General features: G+C 35.9%; 1 protein-coding gene across 41 annotated transcripts in view; it reads right to left on the bottom strand.

Annotated features, from left to right (window-relative positions):
* The window catches only part of CAMK2D (calcium/calmodulin dependent protein kinase II delta), a 296165-nt gene that overhangs the window by 152499 nt on the left and 118422 nt on the right, over positions 1–25244 (bottom strand). The window contains exon 1 of one of the 41 annotated variants that reach the window (XM_072755384.1): positions 24289–24380. The exons of the other annotated variants lie outside the window; for them this stretch is intronic. The gene's annotated coding sequence lies outside the window, so the exon portion shown is untranslated. Of the gene's footprint in view, positions 1–24288; positions 24381–25244 lie in introns of those variants that run through there. 41 annotated transcript variants of the gene reach the window in all.

Genomic DNA, 25244 nt, shown 5'->3' with positions numbered 1-25244 from the left:
AACATAAGAGAGCAAGCAATCCTTTTGCTTGAAAGAAAAAAGTCATCAGGGCTAAATATAGAATTTCAGAGATGGTTAATAAAGTTAATGGATAAGTCATTTAATACACTTTCCTGCTCATTTTAAATAAAATTGTATATGTGAGGAGAAATTAGAGGTTTATTACTAAACCTAGTAATATCTAGATATATTCTTTGCTCCCTTTAGTTTTTTAAATTTCTTTTTAAGATTTTATTTGTTTATTCATGATAGACATAGAGAGAGAGGCAGAGACACAAGCAGAAGGAGAAGCAGGCTCCACGCAGGGAGCCCGACGCAGGACTCGATCCCGGGTCTCCAGGATTGTGCCCCAGGCCAAAGGCAGGGGCCAAACCACTGCGCCACCCAGGGATCCCCTCTTTCCTCCCTTTAAAAAATAATTTGAGATTATCTTATTGCACACTTTAATTGCATAATTCCATTTTACTTATAATTTGTTTTTGAAAACATGATTTCATTTCTTGGAAAAGTTAGTATTTATCTCAAGTTCCCTTCATTCAAATTTTTTTTTCTTTTTTTAATTCTGCATCAATATTATTTATGTATTTCAGTAAGTAGTTCTAGTTTTCTTCATTTTTCTTTTCCTTGCCTCATCTTTTAGTTATTCCACCTTCTAATACTTATATAGAGCTAATTAGTGATCACTCACAGATATTCTTAAGTATTAGGAATATTTAAAAAGGAAGAAAAACTGTTATCATATGACTTGCCTATTATAGGAATCTTAAGATGGTGCATCTTCATATTGTACTGTAATTATGAGGATCTACCAGAGCACTGGACTAATACAAACTTTTTGTTAAATTTATCCAAAATGTACACAGCTATCTACTATGTATTAAATGTGTAAGACGTCTGGTTAAGAAGACAAAAAATGGCCATAAGTAATTTCTCAGCTTTAAGTATCTGAATAGCATTATTATCTTTCTGATTGTAGAATCCAATGCAGATTCAACCATTCTGCGTTCCTCAGTCTGGGTCAAAAAGAGAAGCCCTATTGATAATTTCACACCAGGCTGCTCAGCTGGGTCCATATTTAACAGCAAGACACAAACACATTAAATGTCTTAAAGCAGTACAATACTTAGCTACATTGTGAGATTAAACCAAGGCTTTGTGATTTATGATAAACTAAGGATATCACACAGGAAGGAGACTGCATCATGCCAAAGGACAGACAAGATAAGGATCTTTTATTCAAAGTGCAGATCAAGGCAGCATAAATGAAAATAAGATACATTGAAGTGCATTTCCCATCTAAGGTAACTATAGCTTTGTGACACTTTTGCTTGACTTTTATACAAATATATTGTGCACTGGGTCATGATATAAAACCTTTATTTGTTTTTTTAATGGTAGATCACAGGAAAAATGCTTGATAAACACTGTGTTACATAATCTTTTAAGAGGATCCTATAAGCTCTTTTCCAACTTTTTTTACATTTCCACATTTCAAGATGATTATAACTAATAAACATACAGAAAACTAAAAAATATGGTTATTACCAATACAAGGTTGAATACAATCCTCTAAGACTTTTTCCTCTAATATTCAAAAAATTTAAGTTTAAAACATACTTCATTTCATTTTGGATTTACTTTTAATGAATAACTAGAAGGAAAACCTAAAACATTTATCTCGCCAAATTAAAAATAAGCCTTTACAAAAATTCACTCAGTAGATGAATTGCTTTTCTGATAATAGCCCTTAGAGAATAGAGTGAATGGAAAAACTTATTAGATCATCCTCTCTTTGCAGCTTACTACCATATTACCTTAACATTTGCAACTAAATATTCCCTGAAGATACATAAGCCCAAATGCTCTCAATCTTTCAAATCCCTGAGAATTCATTTCTCGCATAAAGTATTTTTCCAAATTTGATTCATCCTATAAGCAGAAATCCCATGAGTTTAAAATTCTACTAAAATGATAAGAAATGTACTCTAAAACTGTAGCCAGTGTCCATACTATACTATCTCATAATGGTTTTTGATTAGCTATTTATATACTGAAATTGCTTAAAAGATCAGTTTATTTCCTCTGTATAATATATACAAACATGAAACACATGAAGAAGTACTATGATCTTAGGCTCACAATTGAAGAAAAATATAAAAGTTATGCATGAAATTATTCACAAATTTTATACCCTTGGAATAATAAAGCCTTTTAATAAATACAGCTATAGGCACAGTCAGCATCAGGTACCTGGGAATATATTTTGGATAAGCATTCAATGGAACAGTCAGTTCACCTAGATCAGTAATTTTTTGAAAAAATAAAGACTAATTGTTTCTTATCATGAAATCAAGGAAGTTATAACAAATGTCAGACATCTCAAATATTGGGGGCATATGCCTACCTCAAAGACATCTCAAAATAAGCCCAAGAACCAATGATCTTTCTCTAAAATCTGCTTATCCAATGTCTTCCATATCTTTCTAGTTATTCAGGATAAAAATATCAGTGTAATTCTTAACTCTTTTCTCTCTTATACCCAAAATCTAATCTGACAGCAAACACCTCAAAATATGTGTTAGAAAAAAAAATTATGTCCTTTCACTGTCCTTATCACAGCAGCCAAAACAATCCTGTTAAAACTTAAATCTGATATTGCCCCTCTGCTCAGAACCCTCCAGTCTCTTCAACTGCCTCCATGTAAAAACCAAAATCCCATCTGTGACCTATAAGATCCCTTAAAGTCCACCCTCCTCCCCCCATCATCTCCCTGGCATCTACCTGCACCACTCTTCCTTTTGTGGCTGTGCTCTGACCACACTGGCCTCCTTGCTGCTTCTAGAGAACCCCAGGCAAAATCCTGCCTCAGACTTTGCACTTGCTATTTCCTCTGCCTACTAGAACTCTTTCCCCCCAAATATGGCTCGCTACCTCATCTTCAAATTGCTACTCAGCTTTTCACCTTTTTTGTAAATAAAGTTTTACTCGAACACAGCCTTGTCCATTTGTTTATATATTCCAATCAATGGGTGCCTTCAAGCTAGAACTACAGTGCTGAACAGCTGCAGCGAAAACCATATAGCCAGGAAACTGAAAATATTTACTGTTTGTCCCTTGAGAGGTAAAGTTTGCTGACCCCTAGAATAGAAGAAAAGACCTTGAAAGGGAGAGGACTGGTTGTGAGAGCCCTGGGTGTGGCACCCATAATCTATATAGCTAATTAAAGCTACCAAGACTAATGGTTTTAAGTGAGGAAGGAGAGAAGATAGTCAGTTCCTATAGAACACACAAATGACAGGAAATTGCTACACTAGGAAGTGTAGGATGTTATAATTTGAGAAAATGTTTCAAAGATAGGGCGGTAGAAGAATGGAGGTGGGGGATATTGAGGGAGGAGGTGTTAACAACAGTGGTTTTACAAAAGCACTGAAGAGCAAGAAAACACCTCTCGACTCCCACGTTCAGCAGTATGTAGAAGAAAACAGCCAACTCAAGAGAAAGCCAGATTGTTGTTAACACAAGAAAAAGAAATGAACAGAGACCACTAGGAGAACTTAGGGCATTTTGCAAATATTATGACATCAGATTTATTATATAATTAAAGGGAAAAAGAAAACCAATAAAATGTATTAAAACTTGGCAATATTCTCAGTCTTAGATATTAACTCAATAGTTAAACAAATTGATTCTCTTTGATAAATTTTCTTTTTCTTTTTTAGAAAATAGACATTTTTAAATAAATATATTAATTTTTAAAAATTACACTTAAGGAATAGGAGGTTTCTGTCATTTTATTACCAGAATAATCCTGGGGGAGGATTTGAATCTTATTAAAGTGTTACTGTGATTTTAAACGTTTATGCATATTTCCTGCATTTTATAACATCTAAATTACAGAATACTATGATTTTATTCATTTATATCATAACAATTTTAATATATTCATACTCAGTTTTATTTTTTTCCTTCTTGGAATAAAGAAGATACATTTTAAATTGTCCTCAATAAAAACTACATGACATTAATTTGGTTTTTGATGGAAATTGGTTTTGCCATCTCTATTCCTAACCAAAATTTATGTCAAACTGTCCTTTAATGCTGAACAACAACAACAACAAAAACATCAGTAGGAAATATGTTTCAGTTTTATTTGGTAAATATTTTTATCTCTATAATCTTGACCACAGTTCCCATTCAGAGATTCTAAGCTTACAGCATATATGTCTTAAGCTTTATGAATGTTGTACCCAAGGTTTTTTAAGAAATGAAGTTCTTTGTTAGAGGAGGGATTTCATTTTTTCAGTCACTCAGCCAGTTTACTTGGGTGCCATATGCTGGGGCTATAACTATGAACAAGTCAATGGTGATATTCATCCTCAAACAGTTTTCAGTCTTTGGGACAAAATCCTTTGTTAATTTTGTGATTCTGTAGCCTAGATTATCAGATTCATCGCTTCACAAAGCACATTTCAATAGTTTTATTTTATAGTCTTCTCATTATGCACCCCTATGGGAACACAGGAACACAAAATAATGAGGTGGCAAACAAATCTAAACAAAGCATCAGTGATAACTAAATACACTATAAAATATCTTCATCTACTAGTGGCTATTAAATCAACAGTCTGTATCTACTGACCAACTGATTTCACCAAACACATTCCTCTGAATTTTTTTTTCCTGGACTCACTATTGAGAAAATTTAACAAGTTGTTTAACCTGAAAGACAAATTTCCCCGTAAACAAGAAATTTAGCATCCCCTGTGGCCTACTCAAAACCATTATCCACAAGGCAGCCATCACTTCAAAATTTGAATCTAGTTGTATCACACTAGCGAGTCTTAAAATTCTTTAATGTCTTCCTATTGATTTATCACATAATTTATCATTTAAACGGGGACATTTTGAGAATAAAAGAGGGTGATTAATTTTTACACCATGGTATAAATCAGGACAGCCCTTGGAAAAGTAGTTAGAATGGTCATCCCACCCACTAGGCTCTACCTCTTCAATTTCCCTCACACTTGCCCTCCAGCTCTCTCCAACAACAGAGGTCCTCTTTCAGAATCGGGTACTCTGCTCCCTCATGTAGCAAGCCACATCTTCACATCTTCATTCTTTGGTTTGGCCTTCTCCTTCCTCCTCTCCAACTTAACCCCTAGCTATCCTTTAGAATTAAAAAAAAAAAATTTTGGGGGGGCAGCCACGGTGGCTCAGTGGTTTAGCACTGCCTTCAGCCCAAGGTGGGATCCTGGGGACCCAGGATAGAGTCCCATGTCGGGCTCCCTGCAGGGAGCCTGCTTCTCCCTCTGCCTGTGTCTCTGCCTCTCTCTCTCTCTATGTCTCTCATGAATAAATAAATAAAATCTTAAAAAAAATTTTAAGTTTATTTCTTTATCTATTTATTTATTCATGAGACACACACTCAGAGAGGCAGAGACATAGGTAGAGGGAGAAGCAGGCTCCTGGTGGGGAGCAAGATGCAGGACTCGATCCCAGGACCCCGGGATCACGCCCTGAGGTAAAGGCAGATGCTCAACCAGTGAGCCACCCAGGTGTCACCAGGATTTATTTTAAGCGTCATTTCATCAGGAAAGTCCCCTTTCCCCCGGGTTCCCAAAAAAACTCTCATAGCACCACCCATCTCTCCTTCATACCACTGGACACACCACCAATAATACCTTTCATTGTGTGATCATTTGACTAGCATTATCTTTCCTGCTTAACTCATCTCCTTGGGTGACTAGATTCATATGTCCCCAGGAAACACCTTCCTAGTATCGTTAAAACAATGCATATATACCCCACACCTGCAAATGAGCAAAAAGGATGAATACGTGTCTCTTGAATATCATAATGGAACACCATTTAACTGACTCTGATTCTCTAAGATAGTATTATTGTTCTGTTTTATTATTTACTATTGATCAGGCCTTAATCAGGAACATGTAAACTATGGTCCATGGGCCAAATTAGGGCAGCAGTCTGTTCTTGCACAGCCCTTGAGCTAATTTTTTGTTGTTGCTATTTACATTTTTAAGGGACTGCAAAGATAAGTAAAAACAACAACAACAACAACAAAACAAATATGGCTCACAAACCTAAATATTTACTACCATACTGAAAAAGTTTGCCAACCGGTGGATTAGAGTATTTCACTTGTATAAAACAGATGACAAAGCAAATGATTCTTGTCTGATAGCAATGCAAATGAGTTCTTTGTTATAGAGACATAAATGGATTCTCAAAGGTTATAGTTTTATTGCCTATAGGGCAACAATCAGTTTATCACTATAGCAATCAAAGAATCCAGAATTCTTTCTGTGACTATAAATATTTCTGTTACTCTTACGGGTTTAATAACTGGCTCTCACAGTTTAATAACTCTGACGGTTTAATAATTGGCTCTGACATTCTACTAGTTCTCTCATTAATTAGTTAAGTAAATTTTTTGATATTTTAGGTATATGTAATGCGTTAATTGGTGTACACAGTATATGATACACCACAGTCTACTTACCCAGCCCCTCTGCAAGGATATTTGGATTGTTTTCAGGCTTTTGTTCTTTAGCCCCATTGCTATCACTTGTCTTTAGTGAGCTTCTCATCGTTTATTAAATACATATATAACAACATAAGAGGCAGAATTTCAAGGCCTTCTTTGGCCCAGAGGTATTTAAATAATGATCTGCTGTTTGTACTTTATATTCAAACAAGCAGGCTTCTTACTATTCACTAAGAGATCTTTTTGATTTTTGAGACCCAAAAGCTTCCTTTCCTAGAATGTTACCCTACACCAGTCTTAACTTTCCAGTAGATGGAAATCCTATCTACTCCTTAAGCTCCAATGCCAGCTGTTCTTGATCCATGGACTCAACATGGACTCCTTTTCCTTTATTTCCTATAGTCCTTAGAATTTTACTTCAGGAAAAAATTTTTTTTAAAAAAGCAAAGTAAAAATTACTTACTGAAATAAAAATGAGAAACATACTCAACCTTGAAATAATCATTTTGGAAATAACACATTCTAAGATTTTTTTTGATACCTAATCAGATAAAGAAAATATCAAATCTCCAGTCAGACCCAAGGTGTATTATGGAAACATAGCTTGAAAGTAACTGATACAAAACAAAATCAAAATTGAATCTTTCCAATAGCTTTGTAACATGCTTGTTATATTATTGTAAAAGGATTTGAAAAAGGAAAGAAAAAGAGTTGTTATTGCTCTTAAGTGCTTTAGTCAGTTAAAATGAACATTCCTGCTCACTTGATAGAAAAGCCTTGATTTTATAGAATTAAACAACTTTCTGTTCTTCATGTGCCTTCTAGGGTAGACTCTCATACAAATGAGACAAACACTGCATTCAATAATGCAGTGTCCTACAAAATCTGGTGTTGTATTTCAGGTCTCTTTGTTCTTCATGACTAGTATATTCTGGCATATAGAAGAAACTGAGTAAATGCTTATTAAGGAATTAATGGACTCTGGTATTAGTGTATCAATGGGTTGTTTTGGCTAAGTTGATCTCCTACACCAACTCTTGGTGAATGATTGGCCACATTCCTATAATTATAAAATAAAGTTAAGTTTTGGACACGTGGTGACCTATAATCAACACAAAGGCATCCTAAGGACTGCTTTCGACTTCATATAAAAAGATTAACATCATCTTAGCTAAATAATGCTTATCAAACACTGTCTTGTCCTAGGAGTTTTATTTATGTCCTTGGTAGAAGCAAAATCTTCTCTTCTCTCCAACTAAGCATGTGGAATAATGAGGAAGGGACCACCTGCTTAGCTGGCCAGATGTCTTGTGATCAGTGAAACACACACAGGAGATTGAGGCCAGATCAGACTTATCTTCTAGTTATTTATATATGCCTTCTTTAATCCACAAAATGTTGGAGGCAGGGAGCAGGCATTCAATAATAGTTGCTGATGATGAATTATTTTTCCAGTAAACATTTACTGACTTCCTCTCAGTGCAAAGTACCACAGGTATTAGGAATGAAGCAGGCAACAAAACTATTTGCATAACTCTCACGAAGCTAATGTTCAAAATGTACACAGACAGATCAATGTCAAATAGGCAAAAATACACGTAAGAGTCTAGTAAGTGCTCTGAAAAAAAATGGAGAAGAGTAATAAGAGAAAGGAAAGAGGAGGCTATGTGGAGAAATCTTCATTAATAAGGTGAATTTTGGGGGTGCCTGGGTGGCTCAGTTGGTTAAGTGTTTGCCTTTGGTTCAAGTCATGATCCCAGGGTTCTGGGATGGAGCTCCACATCCAGCTCCCTGTTCCATGGACAGCCTGCTTCTCCCTCTCTCTCAGCCTGCCACTTCCCCTGCTTGTATGTATGTGCTTGCATGCCCTCTTTCATGCAAATAAATAAATTTTAAAAAATATAAAAAAATAATATGGTGAAATTTGAGGGGAAACCAGAAGGAAATGAATAGAGCAAATCATGGAGATGGCTCAGAGAAAATCTAATAGAAGACTAAAATTGATGTGTCTGAGAAACAGCATGTCTGGAATAGAGTGAACAAGAGAGAAGATAGCAGGGTAAGAGGTCAGATGTATGAGTACGCTCCTTTTTGGTGGGGGAGGGAATTTCAGGGGCCTATAGGGCTTTGGAAGAGGACATTAAGGGCTTTGATCTTTCCTCTGAGCTTTAAGGGAATTCACTACAGGCTTCTGAGGAGGGGGAGACCGTTCCACTTGTTTTAAGAATAACACTGTAACTGGTGTTATTCTGAAATATATTGTAAGGAAGCAAAAATTGAAACACAAAGAAATGAATGTAAAAAGCCAGGTGAGAGAAAGATGGAATTTCAGGCAAGAGTAGTGTCCCTGGAAGCACACATGCGGTCAGATTGAGGATATATTTTGAAAGCAGAGCTGACAGTACTATTGATAGATTAGATGTGGGATATGAGAGAAGGAAAGGAATAAAGTATGACTTTGGTTTTGTTCTGAGTAACTGCATATGAGAATAAGTGAAGATGCAGGAGTGTGCGTGGCAGGCTAAGGCAATGGGGGTAAATTACAAACACCCAATATACATCTTAGTGGAGAAATAAAAAAGACAGCTCATAAATTAATTCACTCTTTAGTGAATGAAATCTACTCTTGGCCTCCCTGAATACAACATGAAGGGAAGATATCAGCAGGTGCCTGGTGGTTCAGTCAGTTAAGCAATTAAACTCTTGGTTTCGACTCAGGTCATTGAGCCCTGCAATGGGTTCTTTGCTCATTGAGAAGTCAGCTTGTGATTCTGTCTCCCACCTTCCTCCATCCTCCAAGCTCTCAATTAAATGTTTTTAAAAAATAAAAATAGATATCAGAACATTATTGTGTTTAAGAGCAAGAGCTCTGAAGTCAGTATTTGTATGCTCTAATCTTGATTCTGTCACATAGTAACCATGTAATCCTGGACACTTACTTAACCTTTCAATGCCTCAGTTTCTCAGTTGTAAAATGAGGATAATAAGAGAATCCCTCCAATAGCCTATTGTGACGATTAATGGAGATAATATGTCAAGAGCTCAAAGTAGTTCATTGTACATAAAAGCCCTGAATGTGATTTATTAAATTACTATAATTATTAAATGAAAAGGAGTTATTATTTAATAAAAGTTGTAAATTTCATAGCAAAAATTTGACCAATTGTATAAAAATATTGTAGGAAATAAAATCTTTCATACTTGTGGTTGGTCCCTAGGCAGTAACTATAGGATTATGACAGTTGGGTTTCAGCAAATGGGCAGCCTGAGGAAGAACAGAGGCACTTGACTGAATGAGGAAACTTTAGTTCATACCCTGACTACCAATAGTTTGTTCTTCAATCTTGGCAAAGTACAAATGGATCTGGGCCTCCATTCCTCATATACAAACTAGTGAGCTGGAGTTAGATGGATCTCAGCTATCCACTTCACCTAAAACAGTGCATTGGCTTCAAACTTTAAGCAACATTTCTTATAACATTAATTATATAAATAAAGAACAAATATTTTTCATAAGGACTCACAAAAGAGTTTCTTTTTTAAGTAATAGGCACAACAAATTATCACTTAGGAGTTAGCTCATTTCCTTTCGATCACTGATTGCCATATGATGCTCTCTTCAAAGCTAAAGGAAGTAGAGCAAAATGCCTTTCCAATAATTATGCTATTATTTTCTGTAGAAATGTGTTCCCTTAAAAGTAAATTTCATTCTTTGAGTTCAAAATCATTGTTTTCCATCAATTTTCACTCTAACAAATATCAGAGCGCTTAATACAGTCATTTTTCATTATTCATGGTAGTTATGCTCTACAAAGTTGTCATGGACGCTGAATTAATAAATACTGAACCATTGTTTCTGGGGGAAAATACAGGGTTAGCTTCCTGAAAATCTCCTGTCACAATATTTTTATCAATTTATCAATATGTAACCTTGCTTCATATGTGCTTCTAGTTAAAGAAATCTTAATCTATAGTGCTGATTCATTAATGATGAACACACAGCCAATAGGGCTGTAACTCACACCTGTAGAGGCTTTCCTATAAAGCCTATCTAACACATGTGTTGTTGTTGTTTTTTTTTCATATTTTCTACATAAGGCACATCACAGCCTTTCTAAGCTTAGAAACAATAAACACCACTTCAGCATTATGCTTGGGGACCATTCTAAACAGAAAAATCACCAACAAAAGGCACAAAAATGTGACATTAAAGAGTGAAAAAGACACTTGTTTCAACTATGAGAGCTGATACAAGAAAGCTGACCATGACCATGTCAGATCTCAACTGGGAATGCCATGCACATCGGGTGACTCCAACTTTTTGCTCCTCTGCATGTGTCTGTGAATGTCCAAGAATGACTACAAAAGCAGTCAAATCGGAAGTCAAATATTGAAGAAATTATAAACAAATTTTAGCAAGTGAATTTGCAAATATGGAATCTATAAATGAGGACTATATGTATTTCCACATGTAGTTTCACTTGATCATGGCTCTTAGCTCTTTAGTTATATTTAACTGTTCTTTAGCACTATCAAGTATCAAATAAGGTTAATAACCACAATACTTAATTGTAGATGAGGAGATCAAACCTATGTGCTTAATCATTTATAAAGTAAAACTTTTTAATATATCAGTTATCATTTGATCAATCTACCTAATAATCTTACCTTTTTTGATACAATCTTCCTAAATATTTAAGATTTTATGTATAACCATAAACACTATTAAAAGAATGCCTACATTTGATGACACTATGTTAGATACTACACTAGCAAATTACCTTGCAGTTTATAACCTACTATAAGATTGGCTTCCATTCAGGAAAGAACATAAGAAAGAAAGAGAAATGGAATAAGAGATATAACCTCATTAATTTTAAAAAGCCATCTTTAATATTGAAGTATGATTAACATTAATGTGAAAATTATACTTAAAAATGGCAGTAAAATCGGAAGTCTAGGTGACCTTTTTTCTGGATTCCTACCATAGAACAGTGAAATGTGAAGAGAGTTTGGTATATATATTACCTTCTCTGATCCTCTCAAAGGGCTTATCTTTCCTCCTACAAAGCCTCTGGATGTTCAAATTATTCATTATTTCACAAAATATTTGGGGCTCTCTGGTAAGAATTCTCAAGATTATATATGTATATATGTACGAATAAAAAAAAGTAGAAAAGAAAGGTAATTAAAATGAAGGCAATTCTTTCTATTGGTAAAAGTGGACTCCTTTTTAAAAAAAACTATTTTCATTTTTTAAGGGCAATAAAATCTTAGAAAATATTATTTCAGTGTCATATTGGGGAATTTATAATTCTTAATATCTCCTAAACAGAAAGGTTTTTGAACTAGACCATAGGTTTGCCTGAACAATCTAAGAATTGAAAAATGAATGGCTATACCTGTTCCTCTTGCTTTATGTTACCAATAACTCAATGTAAAACTGCACTCAACAATGGCAAGCACAGGTGGGAGAACATTTTCACAAACTTAAAAAATTACTTATTTCTACAACTCAACAAAACAAAATCTAAACAGTAAAAAAAAAAATACTGTAAATGAACCATACACTGGAATTAAGGGACTGTTTTTTATTTCAAGCATATTCTTTCAATTGGCTAATTCATTACACATACACACACACACATTATGCAAAGTACCAGACTGACCAGAACTACTCAATGGGCTGAACCTCAAAAAACCTTTTAGAAACTGCTGATGTAATTGAATCATCTGAATAAATAAGTTTATATCAGAAATTCCTAGAACCTAGAGTAACAATTTCTGTGTGATCATTTGTGACAGTCAATTCTAAAAACCAAAAATGGGCTCAAAATAATTTTAATAATTTTTTTTAGATTTATTTATTTATTCATGAGACACGCACAGGGGGAGAGAGAGAGAGAGAGAGAGAGAGGCAGATACACAGGCAGAGGGGAAGCAGGCTCCCCAAAGGGAGCCTGATGTGGGAGATCCTGGATCCCAGGATCACGCCTGGAGCTGAAGGCAGAGGCTCAGCCCCTGAGCCACCCAGGCATCCCAATATTTTTTTTTTTAAGGAAAGATACATGGCATCAACGGACTAAAAGTAAGCTTTTGGTCTCTTAAACTTTCTCATTAAGAAATGACTCAGTTAAAATTATATTCCTTATAGCATATATATAAAAATACACACACACGCATACAACTGGAAAATGTTACACAAAATGATATTTAACGTTACTACATGAAATACATCTGATATCTTTTATTAAGTATTTATTTTATTACACATAGTGGTAATGAGTCACAATGTACAGTTCAAAAAAACCCTGACACCAGTATTTGCTGTTCTCTCTCCCAGTTCAGGGCTTCAGTGCTAGTAGTGGATTGATGTAATAGTGAAAAAGATTTCATTTCTTTTGAAGTTCCTTAGATAATAATATATGTAATATAAGTTTACTTCTGTCAAATTATGTTCTTAGTAAAAATAGAAAAGATAGAAAAATTCTCCATCCTGCCATTTTTCTCTAACAGTTCTCAAATCAAACCTCCCTTACGCAGACTCATACAAAGGAAATGATGTATAATTTGCAAAGTTTTTTAAAAATATATTTCATTTATTTATTCATGAGAGACACAAGGAGAGAGAAGCAAAGACGTAGGCAGAGGGAGAAGCAGCCTCCCTGTAAGGAGCCCAATGTGGGACTTGATCCCAGGGCCCCAGGATCACTCCCTGAGCTGAAGGCAGATGCTTAACTGCTGAGCCACCCAAGCATCCCTAATTTGCAAAGTTAAAAAGCTCTTCAGGGGACACTTACGATATTGACTATGATCAGCGATTTAACTTAGCAGATAATGAATCAGGTTCATATTATCCATAGACCAGGCAATCTAGACATAAATTCAACACTTTACTTCGGCTCATCTGTATCTTCCTTTCTATTCACATCTAACTCAAGTCACTGTACTAAATATCCACTTGTTGGGTTGCAAAAAAATTAATGTTACTTTCAATGAAGAGAAATATTTACATAGATCTACCACTACATCTGCCACCATTTTATCATTAATGTACAACTGCCAGTATCTCCAGGATAAATGTCAATTCTGTATCAAGAATTGGATATTATACTGCTAATGTCTCAAACCAGAGCAGTATGCTACCATACTCACTGACAAAATAGAAGATCCATGCAAATCTTGTTCCTCGACAATGATCAATCCTCAATCTAAATATGGAAAAGGTTTGTCAGATTGGACAATCCGAGGTAACATGATTGCTTACGAGCTGCAAGGGAGGCTGAAACTTTGATTCCTGACTTCTAAATTGGTAAGGCGGGACTCAAAATTTGATTTCCCAACTTTAGAAAGACTATTTAAAAGATCATAGGATACAGCAATTATCTACCACACCTATTTTGTGTAACCTATAATTAACACAACATAATAAAGAAATCAAGTTCCAGAATTTCAGACTTATCAGAGACATTAAATATCAACTACAATGTATCCTCTTTGTTGTACCAAACAAGTCCAGGGGCTATGTATTTATATAAACCAGAGCGCCACACTGTTATTCCAAAGCAGGAATGGTTTTTGTATTGGGCTGTCCAAAAATCTCCTCTTTTGTTCTCCTACCCCTAATGCTATCTGTGAGCAGAGAATGCTCAATTAAAAACATAGGGAATTACACTGAAGGAGTACAGTTAGTGATTTTAAAAAATATCCAGACTGGTTGCAGTTGATACCTCTACTATCCAACAAACATTCCCCTCAACTGAGAGAACCTGCTAGCCAATGATTTTGTGATTTGTTGCCCATGAGTCAGAACCAGGGTTCCTGAACACTGACATTCAAAATAACAATACATACAAAATAGCAAGTCAAATGCCTTAGCAGGATGGTCCTGAACAAAACAAAACATTAACTGGGTAAATATTGTCTTTGGTGTCTGTTTGCCTTTAGTTAGGTTAGAACATGAAGATGAGTGAGGGAAGTACGTAGTGGTGAAACTGGTGCCGCAAGCCTGCTTGCAAGTAGCAAGGCCATCTAAAAAGTAATTAAAAAATAAATAAATATAAAGAGAGAGAGGTACACACCCACACTGAGTGAAGAAACAATGTTCTGGATAACAGTCATCTTCATGATGGTGAAAGTTAGGGTGTCTTTACAGAGTTCTATCTAATTTAGAAGTTTTGAAGGACAGACAACTTACCTTAAATGACACATTAGACCAGACAGATTTAATAGATATATACAAAACATTTCATCCAAAAGCAGAATATACATTATTCTCAAGTGCACATGGAACATTGTCCAGAATAGATCATATGTTAGGCCACAAAACAAGTCTTCACAAATTTAAGATTGAAATGATAACAAGCGTGTTTTCTGACCATAATGGTAAAAAACTAAAAATCACTTACAGGAGGAAAATGAAAAATCACAAATATGTAGAGATTAAACACTATGTAATTGAAAACCAATAGTTCAATAAAGAATCAAAGGAGCAAACAAAAATACAGTGAGACAAATGAAAATGGAAATGCAATGTACCAGAAAACGGAAATGTAATGTACCCAGTTTGGGGGCACAGGAAAAACATTTCCAAGAGGGAATTTCAAAATAATCCAAGTCTATCTCAAAAGATGAGAAAAGTTTCAAATGAACAATCTGATTTTATCTCTCAAAGAAACTAGAAAGGAAGCAACAAATGAAGCCAGAAAGAAGAAAAAAATATCAGAGCAGAAATAGAGACTAAAAAGACAATACAGAAGATCAAAGAAACTAAGAGCTACTTCTTAGAAAAGATAAACCAAATTGACAAGCTTTTGGCTAAACTTACGAAGAAAAAAAAGAGACTTCAAATAAGTAAAATCAGAAATGAAAGAGAAGACATTATAACTTTTACCATAAAAACAACATTTTTATGTCTCTAAAAGCATTAGAGACTACTAAAAACAGTCAAAGACCAACAAATTGGACAACTTAGAGTAGATAAATTCTTAGAAATATACAACCCTACAAGATAGAATCATGAAGAAACAGAAAATGTGAATTAACTGATCACTAGAAAGTAGATTGAATCAGTAACCAGAAATCTCCCAACAAAAGTCCAGGACCAGATGACTTCACTGGTAAATTCTACCAAAAATTCAAAGAAGTAACACCAATTCTTTTTAAACTTTTCTAAAAAAATAAAAGAAGATAAAATGTTTCTAAACTAATTTTACAAGACCAGCATTACCCTGATACCAAAACCAGACAAAGATACTACAAGAAAAGAAAATTATAGGCCAACATCCCTGATGAATATAGATGTAAAAATCTTCAACAAAATATTAACCACACTCAACGACACATTAAAGTGTAATTCATAATTAAGTGGTATTTATTCCAGGGATGCAAAGATAGTTCAACATTTATATATACATCAACATGATACATCACATTAACAAAATGAAGAATAAAAATCATATGATTATCTCAATTGATGCAGAAAAAGCACTAGGCAAAATTCAATATCCAGTTATGATAAAATCTCTCAACAAAGTGGGTACAGAGGAAACACATCAATATAATTAGGCTATCCATGACAGGCCGATAGCTAATAACACACTTAATGGTAAAAAGCTGAAAGCCTTTCTTTAGGATAAAAAAAAAAAAAAAAAAAGACAAGAATGCCTGTTCTCCCCACTTTTATTCAAAACAGTGCTGGAAGTCCTAGTCAAAGCAATTAGGCAAGAAACAGAAATAAAAAGCATCCAAATTGGAAAGGAAGAAGTAAAAGTATCACTATTTGCACATGACATGACTTTATTTCTAGAAAACCTTAAAGATGCCACAAAACAACTGCTAGAACTAATAATTTCAGTAAAGTAGCAGGATACAAAATCAATGTACAGAAATCTGTTGCATTTCTATCCACTAACAATAAAATATCAGAAAGTGAAATTAAGAAAACAATTCCATTTATAACTGCATTAAGAAGAATAAAATACATAGGAATAAATTTAACCAAGGAGGTGAAAGACCTGTACATTGAAAACTATAAGATATCAACTAAAGAAACTGAAGAAGAAACAAATGGGAAGACATTCTGTGCTCATGGATTGGAAGAATTAATACTGTTAAAATGTCCGTACTACCTAAAGAAATCTATAGATTCGGTGAAATCTCAATCAAAATTCCAATGGGAATTTTCATAGAAATAGAACAAAGAATCCTAAAATTTGTATAGAATGACAAAAGACCCAGAATAACCAAAGCAATATTCAGAAAGAACAAAGGTAGACGCATTACACCCCCTGATTTCACCTACATTACAACATTAAAGTAGTCAAGACTGTGTGATATCAGCATAAAAGCAGATACATAGATCACTTTAACAGAACAGAGTCTAGAAATAAACCCATGCATATATGGTTCATTAATTTATGATTAAGGAAGCAAGAATATATAATAGAGAAAAGACAGTTTCTTTAATAAACAGTGTTGGGAAACTGGGACAGCCACAGACAAAAGAAATTAAACTACTATCTTACATCATACACAGAAATAAATTCAAAATGTATCTAAAGGGATCCCTGGGTGGCGCAGTGGTTTGGCGCCTGCCTTTGGCCCAGGGCGCGATCCTGGAGACCCAGGATCAAATCCCACATCGGGCTCCCGGTGCATGGAGCCTGCTTCTCCCTCTGCCTGTGTCTCTGCCTCTCTCTCTCTCTCTCTCTGTGACTATCATAAATAATAATAAAAAATTTAAAAAAATGTATCTAAAGACTTGAATATAAGACCTGAAACCATAAAACTCCTAAAAGAAAACAAAGATGTCAATCTCCTTGACATTATTCTTGGTGATGAACTTTTTGATCTAGCTTCAAAAGTAAAGGCAATGAGGGCAAAAATTAACAAGTGGGATTACATCAAAATGAAAAGCTCAACAAAGGAAATCATACACAAAATGTAAAGACAACCTACTGAATGGGAGAAAATATTTTCAAATTATCTATCTGATAAGGGGTTAATATCTAAAATATATCTATAAAAATTTACATAACTAATTAGCATAACCCTGATTAGAAAATGGGCAGCAACCCTGAATAGACATTTCTCTAAAGATCTATTAATGTCCAACAGTCACAAGAAAAGATATGCAACATCACTAATCATTAGGGAAAAGCAAATTGAAACCACCATGAGCTATCACTTCACATCTGTTACAATGACTATTAACAAAAAGACAAAAAATAACAAGTGATATAATAAAATGGCTATGGTTATGTAAATTGGTATAGCCATAATGAAAAAAATTATGGAGATTCCTCAAAAATTTAAAAATAGAACTACCATATGATCCAGCAATTCCACTTCTGGGTATTTACCCAAGGAAAATAAAAATGCTGGGATGCCTGAGTGACTCAGTCGTTGAGCATCTGCCTTCAGCTCAGGGTGTGATCCCAGAGTCCCAAGATCGAGTCCCACATCAGGATCCCTGATTGGAGCCTGCTTCTCCCTCTGCCTCTCTCTCTCTGCCTCTCTCTCTCTCTTTCTCTCTCTGTGTGTCTCTCATGAATAAATAAATAAAATCTTTAAAATAAAAAATGCTAATTCAAAAAGATACATGCATATATACACACACACATTCACACACAAATGTAATTCTATTCAACCATAAAAAAGAATGAGATCTTCCCGTTTGCAATGACATGGGGGTATTATGCTAATAATATTCAGTTTAGCAGAGAAAAACAAATACCATATGTTCTCACTTATATGTTCAATCTAAAAACCAAAACAAAACAAAATGAAACAGAAAATGAAATTCATAGATACAGAGAAGAGGTTGGTGGCTGCCAGGAAGGAGGGGTCAAGTGGGTAGGTAAAATAGATGAACGGAGTCAAAGGTACAAAACTCCTCATTTAAGCATGAGATGTAACATACAGTATGGTGGCTATAGTTACTAATATTGGATTGTATATTTGAAGATTGATGAGCTTAAATATTAAAAGTCATCATAAGAAATACATCATAAAAATTAAGTCTATAGACACAGAAAAATGTTTTTAGGAAGAAACAATATAATGAGTAATTCAGACCAAATACACAGATCCTTCTCAGACTGAACTGGAAAGTGGCTAGAATGGCATAGGATCTCAAAGTACTAAAAAGTATCACAAAGTAATGTTTAGTGCATACATTCCTCGGGTTTCTATTCCTAGGCATAAGGTCATTCATATGGTACCTTGTTTCCTATAACCATCTGCTCTAAGTGAATTAATAGCTGCTTTCTCTTGCAAAGACCAAAGTCAGGAAATCTGGCCACAAACTATAAATTCTATTGAAAAATGTATTAGGAATTTTACAGGCAAATCAATTTGAAGAAACTAAATGTAGACATGAAAAGGTATTATATGTTAAAGTTTTCATTGGTTTTAACACTGTATATGCACAAAAATACATTTTTTAAAGGTTATCTGCTTATTAGTTTGTCTCTCTCCCAACTTCAAGAAGGGGACAATAGTGCAAACGTAATTCCCACTGCATGAGGGTTTTATTTCCACACAAAGGCTACTTCAGCATAGTTGTCACATTTACTTATTTCTCTTAAGATGGCTACTTTCAAAGGACATGATTAAAATAGCCTCACAGAAAACATGATCAATGTGCGGAGGGCAAAACCAGTGGCATTGACTGCAACAGGACATAAAGTCCAATAGGAGCAGCTCCAAACAATGTCATTTGTAAATCAATTAAAAGCTGCATTCATAGAAATCAGACATTCAGTTTACCAAACATAATCAAATTACACTTCCAGGGGGAATTAATGTCACAGTATACTTGGTCATTACTGCAGTTGTCCCTTCAATAGGATAAACAAAAGAATCCCAGGCCTCCAGAGCCATCAGGGAGAAAGTGCAGAGGCAAGTGTGGGCTCTCCACACCGAACATCTGGTGTGCAGTCCCCACTTGGCCACTTGCTGGGTAACCATGTAAGGTGCTTCTATGCCTTACTTCTTTACTTCATTTGTAGACATGAACACAACACTGTACCGAGCTCAGAAGGTTACTATGATGATTGAATGAGATAATGTATACAGGGCATTTAGTGTCATGCCTGGCATGTGACATACATTCAATAAAATGTTAGTAGTTGATATAATTTTAAGAATCATTTTAAAAATGTGCAATCACGTAGCAGTTGGAAGGGATGGAACATGTTTTATTAGAAATATTTCTGGAAGAATCCTTTGCTTTTAAAAATAGGACAAAAAGCACAGTCTGATCTGTGGCAGAGGCCTACAAAACACTGAGAAGCCTTTGCCTTCCAGAGTGCTGTTCACAAACCAGCTGCCATCAAGGTTTCTCTGTTCTTCCTTCCCTTTTCTGATCCTCCACAGGTGTCTATATTTTCATTTTCACACTGGGGAGAATCAGCAGTTTGAATCATGGCTGTGTCCACAGCTGGCTTCTGACATTTGGCTTATCTAACAAATTAGAAAAGGGATAGGGCCTGAGATTTCTCCAAGGAGAGAGCTCTTTCCAAGAGTAGAGAGAATGGGCAATTAATATTAACTCAGTAATTAAATGTAAACTACAGTATTTTCTCGATCTCTCTGATGAGGAAAGAAAACTTGGTAAGTAAAATCTATAACTTTAATGAGGAGAGAAAGAAAACACAACATCGAGCACAACAGGACATTAAGTCCAATAGCAGCAGCCACAGCTCAGTAATGACATTTGCAAATCAGTTACGAGCTGCATTCACAGAAATGAGATACTCACTGCTTATTTCCCTCAAAAATTCTGACTCCAAGGTACAATTAGCATTACACTATTTTGTTTCCACGTATTAATTTTACAAACATTTCTTGAGCACCAAATCGTGCCAACAAACTTTCTAGGTATTGAGGAATCAACAGCAGACAAAACAGTCTCTGACCTCACTTCCACCCATCTGGGAAGGCAGCCAAAATGTTCTCCCACATCTATCTAGAACAAAGATGCATTAATGACTGGAATGGGCAAGATCTTCTGAAGTTTATTTAGAAGGCCAGACTGTCCTCTATCCAACACACATGTACCTAGTTCTGTAATTATCCTCATGTAATGGTGATAGCAAAAAAACCATAGCAAGAAAGAAAAAGAATCCCTGTCTTTATTGTGGGAACATATCAACAAAGGTGAAGGGTTCATAATTGCTTGGTGATGGTATAACAAGTAAATATTTATATAAAGATATAATCGGTGGCTTACATAGTTTGAGAAAGTACTTTCTGGTAGATTTTCCCAGGCTGACTTGTAGGAAAGAACTTATCAAAATCAAGGTCTTTCCTTTGATACTCATATTTCCTCTTGGTATGCATAAATCTAAGCCCCAAGATCTCTGAATGCAGATTACATTCTCAATCCAATTTAGATGGCATGAATATTACTGTAATGGTTTGACTATTATAAAAACACAAGAGAAAGTAAGGTCCTTTCAATATCTAAAACCTTATGATTTAAATAGGGAATTACACCACAAGTAATGGGCACTATGATAGGTTTTTTATATGTTGGATTTGTTTTTAAAGATTCTATTTATTTATTCATGAGAGACAGAGAGAGAGGGAGGTAGAAACATAGGCAGAGGGAGAAGCAGGCTCCATGCAGGAAGCCTGATGTAGGACTTGATCCCAGGAATCTGGGATCATGCCCTGAGCCAAAGGCAGACGCCCAACTGCTGAGCCACCCAGGCATCCCACATATTGAATTTCTAAACCTCATTATACTGTGAGGTGGTCTTAATTTTACAGATTTTTTTTTAAGAAAAAATAACTTGTTTCTGAAAACATAAGTAGTACAAAGATCTAGGACTCCAAAATGGTCTGTTGTACTTGAAAGCCAGTACTTTCAAACCAGTCTTTAAAACTACATTGATTTGTTGAGTACTTATATTTAACCCCTAAAGGAAAACAGAGTGGGCATAATGTGAATCAGGGAGCAGAAAAATGAGAATGTAATTGTGCTTATGCTTTCTAGTTAGTAACTTTTTGTGTTTTACAGGAAATCTACATTTATGGTTTATCTGCTAAGTTTACAGTTTATCTGTAACAAATGAGGAGGAATGTCTTTAGCAAGTGTGATTGATATATGCTATATATTCTGCTGACAGGAAGCTGTACAGCCGCGTCTGTTGTTAAGGCAGGCACCCATCTTGGCTGCTTGGTACTCAAGCCATATTAGTTGATAAATATTTTAAATATCATTCCTGGTTACTGTCAACTGTTGATTTTTTATCTTTAATCCTGAACTCCCACCAAACTGCAGACTCATAGCAATGACTTATTTGACACCTCCACTTGAAGGTTCAGTTGGTATTTTAACTTTAATTTTAATCCTGAACTCCCACCAAACTGCAGACTCATAGCAATGACTTATTTGACACCTCCACTTGAAGGTTCAGTTGGTATTCATGTTAACCAATCCTCTACTCTTCCAACATATCTCCACCCCTAGCCATACCCATTTCCGCCTGGGGCAACTATATCCTGCCAGTTTCTCAAAATTCATCTTTGAATCCCTTCTGTATGTGACAACAAACCACCATATACCCAGTGCCACTTTTAAAACACACCCTGAATCTGACTGTAGTGCTCCTTCTCCATGGCTGTTGCTCTGACTCAAGACACTGATCCCAGCAACTATCTTGGAACTGGTCTCTCAGGCTCTGCTTTGCCCTTGCAATCGTCCAGCAACCTAGTAGCCACGGCCAGCCTCTTAAAACAGAAATCAGATCAATTCACTTTTCTCCTCAGAACTTTCCAAAACGTTCCTATCTTAGTCAGCTTGGGCTTCCATAACAAAACACCACAGATTTAGGTGGCTCAAACAACCCACACTTACTTCTCACACCTCTAGAGACTGGGAAATTCTAGATCAAGATGCTGGCAGATCTGGCTCCTGGTGAGAACTCTTTTCCTGGCTTGCAGAGGTAAGCCCTCTCAGTGTGTCCTCATATGAAGGGGGGCAGGCAGCACTCTGGTGTTTCTTTATCTTCATATAAGGGCACTATTCCCATCCCGAGGGTCCCCCTCTCATGTTAACGTAATTACCTCACAAAGGCCCTACCACAAATATACCACATTGGGAATTAAGGCTTTAACATTGGAATTTGAGGGAGGCACACACGTTCAGTACATAACACCATATCACTAGGACAGAAACTGAAGATCCTTACTACAACCTAGAGGCCTCTGTCATCTATCTGGTGGCATCACCTACAACCGCCTGCCCCCTCACTCCACACCATACCATGCCACATGGGCCTATGTGTTGCTCTCAGCCATGCCAGGCAAGCTCCCAACTCACTAGCCCTGCAAGGCTCATTCCTCCTTGGGAATTGCAAAGTCTGTTCTCTCACTTCCTTCTGGGTTTAGCTTCCTTATACAATTTGTTTATCCTCAGCCCCTGCCAGCAGAGTATAAGCAGAATAAGGCCTAGAAATTTTACTAGCTTTGTTCAGTCATATCACAGGTACCTATAAGAGTAAATAACATGACAGATATTCAACAAGTATTTGCTAAATGGATGAATAAATGAGTAAGGCTGATATCGTAGGCCAAATGTCATTCTAAACCTGCAATGATTTTCCTATAATTTTCAAAATAGTCCTAACATCCAAAATTGAACATAGCCTCAATTTTGTTTTATTTTTCAAAATAACATAAAGTATATTGTGCAGGATAAGAAATTTGAATGAGAGTAAAGAATAAAATGGAGTTAAGTCCCATTAGCAAGTTTCATAAACTTATGAGCCCTTATCTTTCCTCTCTTGGTTTCATTTGGGTTAGGTTTCAGAAATCTTCATTCAAGAAGCTAAATGCATTCTTTTGTTTTGGTTTGGGCACATAATTAACAATCTTTAGCAGCCAACAAACAATAATCCAACTATTCAGTATATCCTTTGAAATCTATCATCTATAGATTTACTCTGATATAAAACTTGGCCCCAAATTGCTCTGAAGTATCTATCCAGTAAGATACCATCTGAATGTTGTTTTCAGAAACTACAGAGGTGTACGGTTTTTTTTTTTTTTTTTGCCTGTAGATTGGTTTGTAGGCATTTTACTGTGCAGGCCCTTGCTGACTGGGCAAATGAGTTGAAATGCTCTTGAAATAATAATTTTAAAATTTCATACAAGGGCTCTGAGTCTCTGAACTGGTTCCCTAAGGTTCTACACCAACAAAAAAGAATGGCAGCCTTGTCCTCGTGCATCCTTGCTATCCTCCCTCTCCCAGATCTGGTTTTATGTATCCACCTCTCTTGGTACCTTCTGATTTGTAGCTGAAGAGCCTGACCCACTGGTCACCCAAATTTCCGAATCCTCTAAGCAGAAGGTATGAGCTAGTGTATGCAAATGATTCTGTACATTTGTATGGACACAGTCTAAAGAAACCTCAGATGAAGAAAAGGGAAGCCTGACTGGGAAGATGAGGCTGAAAACTATAGAGCTGAACAGAAACACATAAAACAACTCCAATTAGATGAGTGTGTGTGTGTGTGTGTGTGTGTGTGTGTGTGTGAAAGAGAGAGACAGACAGAGAAACAGAGAGACAGAGACAGAGAGGGAGACAGAGAGAGAGAAATAGAAAGGAGGGAGAGCATGAGAGCAAGTGAGAACCAGAGTACAAGAAGACAAATGAGGTAGATATTTGGAGCAAGTGGTGTGAGGATGAGAGTCCCCAGCAAGCAGTGTCCTCTTTTCTAAGCTGGGATTCCTACCGGGATATCTCCCTAGGGGGAAGGTTAGATACTTACAAGGAGCAGGATACAATGTTCTCTCAGTTCTGCCAGGTGCAGTTTTAGGAAAACAGAGGTAGGAGGCAATTGGATCAGTTTACGGCTTTAGCTGAGAGAGATTCAGAGAAAAAAAAATAATAAAGGAATTTCACCATCACTAAGCAGATACCTGCTTCTAAAAAGCAAACTCATCAGGGCTATGTTCCTATCCAACTTCTGTTCAAGCAACTCTAGAGAAAAATACTATTCAAATAGTCCCCAGATCGGAGGTACCAGGGTGGCTCCGTTTGTTAAGCATCCGACTCTTGGTTTTGGCTCAGGTCATTATCTCAGGGTCCTGTGATGAAGCCCCATCGTGGGTTTCAAACTGAACCCAAAGTCTGCTTGAGATTCTCTCTCTCCCTGCTCCTCTCCCCACTCCCATACTCTTTCTCAAATAAATCTTAAACATATATACACATGTGCGTATATATGTGTGTGTATGGATGGATGGATTGATGGATGTATAGATATTTTCCCCAGATCTGCCCCCAATTTGATCCAATCAACAGGAAAGGAATGACTCAGACACAGAGTCAATCCAAAGTGCTCTGTTAGGGGGAAAACATGGTAAGGGCAGAGCTTTCCATCTGAAGTAAAAGGTAACATTTTCATCTATTTCTTCCTCTTCCCAGGTAGCTAATGATCTAGGCTCACTGTGAATTACACAAAAAAATTATACAAAAAAATGAACAGTAAATTGTGAAAGCAATATAAACAGACATGATTATTATGTTATAGTTTGTGCTAGACTTAATGGCAACTTATGTGCTAGACCCTGAAAATAAAATGTGAATGAGGTCCCTAACACCAATGAACTAAGTCTGGGGGTAATATACATAGGTAAACACATAATGTATAAGAGTAGCTGCTAGCCTGCATAGCACATTTTAAAAAGGCAGCCCTTGTATCAGCCTGACTCATCCCTTTAGCTA

Source organism: Vulpes vulpes, chromosome 4, assembly GCF_048418805.1.
Source record: "Vulpes vulpes isolate BD-2025 chromosome 4, VulVul3, whole genome shotgun sequence".
Taxonomy (NCBI): Eukaryota; Metazoa; Chordata; class Mammalia; order Carnivora; family Canidae; genus Vulpes; species Vulpes vulpes.
Note: the sequence above shows the minus strand (reverse complement) of the source record. Positions and strands in the feature narration are given on the sequence as shown.